Source organism: Manacus candei, unplaced genomic scaffold (assembly GCF_025592945.1).
Source record: "Manacus candei isolate 608988 ecotype Guabito, Panama unplaced genomic scaffold, ASM2559294v1 h1tg000046l, whole genome shotgun sequence".
NCBI classification, from domain to species: domain Eukaryota; kingdom Metazoa; phylum Chordata; class Aves; order Passeriformes; family Pipridae; genus Manacus; species Manacus candei.
This window is the reverse complement of record NW_026138094.1, coordinates 7937991-7945508: the sequence shown is the minus strand read 5'-3', so window position 1 is coordinate 7945508 and position 7518 is coordinate 7937991.

Genomic DNA, 7518 nt, shown 5'->3' with positions numbered 1-7518 from the left:
GATTCATTTCATCTGTAGAAATAATAAAAAAAATAAAATCCTTGTGCTTCCTGGCAAAAGCTTGGTACTAAGTAATGAAAGAAATTAGAAAGAGTTTTACCTAATTTGACATAATGCAATAGGGCAGCTGTGGCTTCTGCTAAAAAAGCTATGCAACCATAACGTAAAAAGGTCCAATAATTTTGGAATAACATACAAAACCTCAGAGTGCCAGTCTACTCTTACCTATAAGGTACTCAGAAGAAACTCTACCTGAAAGCAAATTCTCTCTTGATTCTTCCTATTTTATTTTTTTTTTACAAGGTAATCCCTTTGAAGCAATTGCTGGAGAATGATACTGGTTTAACTGGGTTTATGGAGTGACTCAACATGTCATGTTGCTATGTTTGCATGGATGGAAGGGCAGAGTGAAAGGCATGAAACCCAAGACAGAGATGACTAATCCAGTCCTGGCTTAGAAGCAATGAGGGAATGGATTGTCCTGTGCAAAATAACTGTTGTCTGAAATATGGTAAAATGTGAAAACTGTGATGGTGTTTAAGGCAAAAGTAATTTATCAGTTTGCTAAACAATGTAAGGACAGGACAAAAACTAGAACACTCCAGACTATTGGCTTTCTTTCCTATTAACACAAGCAGTATTTGGAGCTGGGTGGAGATCAGGACTAAGTTCCATCATTACTTAGATCTGCTTTGCCCAGTACTAATGTTCTGTTTAAATTTATATGCTCCTTTTTGGAAAAGGTTATCACCAGTAGCAACGGGCAAAATATTTAGTACTGAATAGTCTGCATATTTGTCCTCTAGAATCCAAACCTTTGGATTTGGAAAATAATTTGGAGAAAAGAGGAATCAGCTCCTGTTTCTGCTATGGTTCCAGACACATCCTGATTTTAGTCACACAAAAGAGAAGAATTGCCATAACTATTAAGTTCAGTGGTTTCTCTATTTTCTTTACCCACCTCCAATACACACTAACTCAAGATGTCAGTAAAGTTACTCCATTTTATGGTAGCTGGAACCCTATTCCACGGCAGCAGTATCACTCTACCTGTGAATTTGTATTGTTTGGCTTTTATTCTGAAGCAAGAATTGCTGGCCCTTCTGCATGCTATTCCCTTTATCTACAGATATGTATTTTCATCAACTCACCTCTTGGGGTGAAATCTCTGGCCAAGTGAAATCAATGCCAAAACAGCTAACTTCAAAGTGCTCATGATTTCTGGGACCTTCTTGTTCTACACATTAATTATGTTTGAGGTTTTAAGCATTTCCACTTATTTGTTTGAACAGTCTTTATTTTACTGCATTCTTCTTCTCCTGTTCCTCACTAGAAAAGGCACTGAAGAAACTCAGCTGATTTTCCTTATACTTCCTATTATCTCATAAACCTTTATCAATGCAGCTCCTTTCTGCGAAGGAGAGTCCAAATAATTAATACAAAATTCCAGCCTCTGATCAGTTTTCATAGCCCTTTTCCTGGTACAATACCTTTGAGCTAAGTAATGAAGATTGACCACAGCATCCAATCAGCACAGCATCAAAGTATACCATTTGTGCAACAAGGCAGGCACAGTAGAGGTTTTTCCTCTCTCTCTCTCTCTCCCCCTCCTTTTCCTTATGGCTTCTAAAAACCTGCTTTTCTGTTCATCACTGGGCACCAAACAATTACTGTACAGAGAAGATGGAAAAAACTGCAAAAGGTTAGAGTGAAACAACATGAAAAAACAGCCCCTCCTTGTGATATTTATGTTTCTGCTGCTGGCCCTGGCAGGAGTCCAGATTTGGAATGAACAAAACTCCCAGTGGCATAGGGACTACATTATTCAGCCCATAGTCAGGAAATGCAAAAGTATGTGACAATGGGAAGAAATAAAGCAAGCTTTCCAATGCTTTTGAGCTTCCAGCTCAATCAGTTTGGATCAAAACTCAGGGGCTGTTGAGATTTTGTGTGAATGAGTTCTCTATTGCTAAACAAAAACATGTGTGTGTTACAGTGAAAGACAGTGAAGTGGTAAACAGTATGTGGCTTTGCTCCCTTGTTGATATTTCATTTTTACAATACTAGCACTACAAAACCCCATTTAATGTACAAGGCCACTGTCCTTTCTATTCAAATACAGTGAAAAACTCTTTTCCAAAATACAAAGTTAGCTCCCTATTTCTCCTCCTCTCCAGCAAAGCTACCTGATAACTGTTGATCACTACTTATTGCCAAATCTCGGTTCTTTTATAAGATTAGAATGTAAAAAAGTTCAGTAATGTTCTATGTTATTTCTTAAAATAGTTAAAACTGTATCCTTTAGAAAAGATATCCTTTAGAGAACTAGCATCCTAAAAACTTAGTTGTTAGGAAAATAATGTCAAATTCTCTTCATAAAAATTTTAAATACAGAATACCCAAAATATTATTATCAAGGACAGAGTGTTGCAGGGTGCCCATAGACAATGTACAGAGCAGAGATTTCATCTTCCCTTTTTTTCCCAGTAGGGAAATCATTCCCACAGGGCAGATGCTTGTCCTCACAGTCCATGTTTTATCTAAAAGTCACAGGGCCACTAAGCACAAGACCCTATCAGTGCAATATTTTAAACCTATTTTATAATTCCTCTCTCTCTTTTGCAAGTTTAGTGACAGACCAATAAAACCAGGACCTTCAAGCCACAGAACACACAGGGTAGCAGGTGTCTAAGTGCTCTCATGTTGAGCATTTCCATGACCAGACATGGCCAGGTTTATGTTCACATTTTCCTGAAAAGTATAGGATTCATGGTTTGTAAGAACATTCTAAAGAGGCCTCACAATTTCAATAAACTAACATGAAATATTTTAATTCACGCACTCATCACAAAAAGTAGTTTTCTGCAGCAGGATTGATATTTGTCGGAGTGAGCAGAACTGAGGATGGACAGCTGGGGACTGACACTGATCTCTGTGACCAATAAAAAACAGCTAAGCATGACTAGGACGTGGCAGAAAGGGTGAGCTGCCTGCTCCCACAATTGATGGTGGATGCAGCTCAAGCAGTGTTTTGTGGAGGGAATCACCACAATAGGAGAATAGATTGTGAACCACTTACTCTGCAGCAAATGAAAGGTGTGACTGAGGCAATTTGGATTCCATGGCATAGTTCTCATTTCCTGCATGCTCTGTGGAAAAAACCCAATAATTTTCTGAGTTCTTGATCAGTTTGGATCACAAAGTTGCAGTCTAGCCCATAAAGGGGAAAGTATTTAAGAACTGGTAAGTTATAGGGACCGTTTCACTTCGTGGTGAACAATACAAGGGTTTGGCATTACTTTTTGCTTCTGGAGCAGAAGTGGTCTATGAAACTGTGACTAGCTTAACGTTAAAATATCTACTAAAATATATGAGAAACCTGTTTGCCATCTGAGCCTCCAGCAGAAAATCCTGCACTTGATTAGCACAGATTCTGGCTGTCACCCTAACTCCCCTCAGGTGGGGTTAACATGCCTGAACCCCATCAATCCTTGGACAGGGGAGCAATGGGTAAAAACAAACGACACAAACTCCTTAAATGGTCTTGCCACCTCTGGGTAGCTGGGAGCCTGCTGGAAACAGTTTCCCCAATACTGCATCCCATTGCTTTTGTTTATCTAGCCTTGCTGACATTTTCTTCAATTAGGAAACAATAGCTCCGTTCCAATGTACTGAGCAGAATTACTGAAACTGAGTCACGTGGCACCAGGAGAGTGTGTTTTCAATTATTCACTCTGTCTTTTTTTGCCAGGCCTATGAAGAGGAACAGCCTTCTGCAGGAGTCAGGTTTGTCTGCCTCGCTGTTGTAAGTTCCTCCTTTTGAATTTTTCTTTTACAATTAGGTATTTTTAATTTTTAAATTTTTTTTTAAACAGTAAATTCAACTCTACAGTAATTTCTTACTCTTTATTATAAAAATTCCAAATCTCTAGCTCTTCCTATTGCCTGGAAGCCTAGACATCTGCAATAGTGCTAATAATACTGCTCAGTAGTGAATCTGACAAAGATCACAAGATCTAGATTAAAATAGAATGCGAGATCTAGATTAAAAGAGGATGCTGTTATCACTTGGTAATGTAAATCTCATCTTGTTCTTGCTAGTAAAGAAAGGTTCTGTCTTTCCTACTGTCTGGTTAACAGCAGGGCATTCACATTCAATCTGGGAGCTACACCAAATTATTTGCATCTTGTAAATGCTCGGTTTAATATCCAACCAAAAATTTGAACCAAATGGGCACAGCTCAAATCATGTATTTTGTTTGTAGAAGACAGACTGAGTTCAGGCTTTTTAAACTTAAAGCTGGAAAAACAAAGCTTGAGGAAAAAAAATGAAACAGAGAAGGAACATTTGGTTTGCATTACAAACCACAGACAGCTTCCATCAGGCGAGCTGGAGGTATAAGAACAGCAAAAGAAAATGACAAGCAGTGAGTGCACTGGAGGAAAAGATGAATGGTTTAGAGAATTGACTTTGAAGTAATTGTCCATGCCATCAATACCTTGAATTAAATTTGGTGGAAGATGGCAATGAATCATAAAGCTTCTCTGGCACTTGTGATGTTGTTTTCTGTGTAAAATATAATTTCTTGATATTTTTATCAGAAAACATATAGACTATGCTTTTGGTACCTCCTATATTTCTGTCACTTATGCAACCCTGAATCAGCAGCTCTGGAGAGGATGTTGCCCTAGTTAGGACTTGTGATCAAATACTTATAGCAAGAGCAAGTATTTAACTGGAGGTCTTCAGGTCTACTGGGTTTGTTTTCACCTCAACCACTGGCTCGCTTTGAGATTAGGTAAGTCCTTCAGGGTTAAACTCGGTTTTTGAGTGGATGGAGCTATGATGGGGGTGGGGGAGGAGGAAACAGCTGACAAAGCAGGGCAGCAGAGTTCTCTCTGCTGCAGGTAAAAGTCCTCAGGAGCATCACAGGGGGCTGGGATAGCAGAATGCACTTAGAGCAATGTTTTCTTCCCTGTTTCAACAGGTGCTTGTGTGTGTTCCCTGCATCCCAGATGCTTAGCACAGCCAGAGAGGCACCTCTTGGAGCATTTAGTACTGATGGCAGCACTCCCTTCTTAAGCTCAGCAGCTTCAGGCAGAGCAAGAAAGGGCTCGTGCATATCTCCATCCTTCATCCTAGCATGCCAGTCTCCAGAGAGCTACATTTTGACCATTAAGATATCAAGTCTTCTGCTTATCCACATGCTTAATAGCTCTTTTTTAAATTCTTCCTCTTTGGAAGCGTAAGAGTGCAGCTTATGTTTGTACAACATTGAAATCCCTGAATGAAAAGTGCTATTTCTTCTAATTTCCCCCCATAGGCAAGACTGTTTATGTCTGAATGTGCAACTTGGGCTCATTTCTGACATTTTTATTGCTACTGTCTAATAGCAATTATCAGAACACAGAAGGAACGCTGATTCCTATTGCAGATTTTCAAGTGATCCACATTCCACTCACCTCCAGCAAGTAGCTTTGTTGCTTCCTGCCCAGGTACTGAGAGTAGAGACCTGCAGAAGTTCCCCTTATCCCAGACATCCCACTGCTTTTTCAACTCCACATTCTGGTCTAGTGAGCCAGATTGTGTTTTTACCTTCCTTCAGACATACAGGAAATGCAACATCATAGGCTTAAATCTATTTCCTAATACACTGGAGATGCTAACACGGATTTCTGAGTTCAAAAATTGCAATTGAGTTCATTTATATTATAGTAGACTGAACTGTCTTTTTAAAAGACTCGAACAAGATGTTCAAACCTTGAGAGTCTTTACATATTCATAGTGATAGTGTTAGGCAGTTTTTAGCTAAAGTAATCAGCAAAGAAGCATACAAAAAAATTGCAAACTTTTGATGCTAAATTATACAACCACCAACTACTTAGTTCTCAAAATTACTGTTCTAATATAATTCATAGCACTTTTCATCTCTGTACTTCAAAATAAATTACCACATAGAGGCTCTGACAAGAAGGTTCTCTCTATAGTGCAGGAATGGAGATGAATCCTAGAGAAATAAGACCCTGTGTCAACTACAAAGTACATGTGTTAAAACTGAGCTCCATCTATGTCATCTTTTTCCCCATCCCCTCTTGCCTCTGTGTCCTTAAATACAGTCCAGGATTGTCCTTTTATTCAGTGTGTCCTCTGCATCACAGGAAGGGAACATGGCTGTGCTGTTGGACAGTCCCCCATCACAGCAATCTTGTCATTCATAAGAAGAGAGGCTACTCTGAAAGGAAGAAAAAAGTAAAATTAACTATCAAATACACCGGAAAGGACCATCCAAATAAATCTCCTTTTCCCTGGGGCCTCCTTGCTTCTCCTGAAAAAGCCATGCACAAATTTTTTTTTATTTTTACAAATTCAAAAAAATTCAGATTCATGTTGAACTGTGGATTTCTTCAGCAATGCCATAGACTTCCTTCAGACAGGTACTCAATGGCATAGTGCTTATCATCTGTTTTTGGTTTTTCCCTGTTTATTTATATGAAAAGGAAAAAATAAAGCCCAAGAAAAATAATCCTGCAGATTTATTATAATGTTGACTTGGATTTATTATATGAATGTGGCTTGGTCTGAGTTTGCAGGACTGTGTTTATGGTTGTGGCTCTAAGGAGCCTTTAGAAAACCTTCCTTCTTCCATTTCTGTATCACTAGTGGCACTTCAGGTGCAAAGTGCCTATGTACCTAATTAATTCTGCATAGAAGCACCAAAAAAAACCCCAAACCAAACACAAAAACCCAGTTTAGAGCACAGTGTACAAACTTTTTCTCTCAATAGTATATCCAAGAAATGTTTTTTCAAATTACATTGATTTTCTGGTTTGTGTGTAACCCTTACAGCATCGTTATGCAAATACTTCAGTTTCAATAGGTACTTTCCCCAGAATGACAGCATTCAGTATCTATTAGGTACTGTGAGGAGAATAAAAAGTTTGTGTAATAAATACAATGATAAAAATGGTGAGAAAGTCAAAGTAATTAATTTAGAGTTTGTCTGGTTGAATTTTCAGCACTGATACATGCATACTAAAGTATTTCTAGAAAGCTTTTTCTGAGAGAAAAAGAAAACAGTTTTACAAAGACCCCCTTTGTTGCATTAACATGTTCATTATTCATTTTACAAAAGCTCCAACTTCCGCCACATTTTGATTGTATAAATTTTCTTCCATTTTACCTTAATTTTGTATGCTGAATCATGTGCTGAAACAAACCTTTTCTGTAATAGGACACTTTTTGATTGATGTACTGGGGCTGTATTCCTTTATAGAGTTCAATCCCTAATCAGATATTCACATCTTAAGTGCTTCACTGGATCTCTCTGTTACTCTTAAATGCACGGTCTTAAGTGAGTTCTGGTCTGCAAAGGTGGAAGTTTTATAGCAGCCTGACATTCCTTATTTTCTCAAGGCTATGATCTACTTTTGCTAAACCACTTACAAATCAGATGAGCCAGGCAGAGAACTTAATGTCAACAATTTGATTAATCTTCTTTGAATTATAGTGGTTTCATG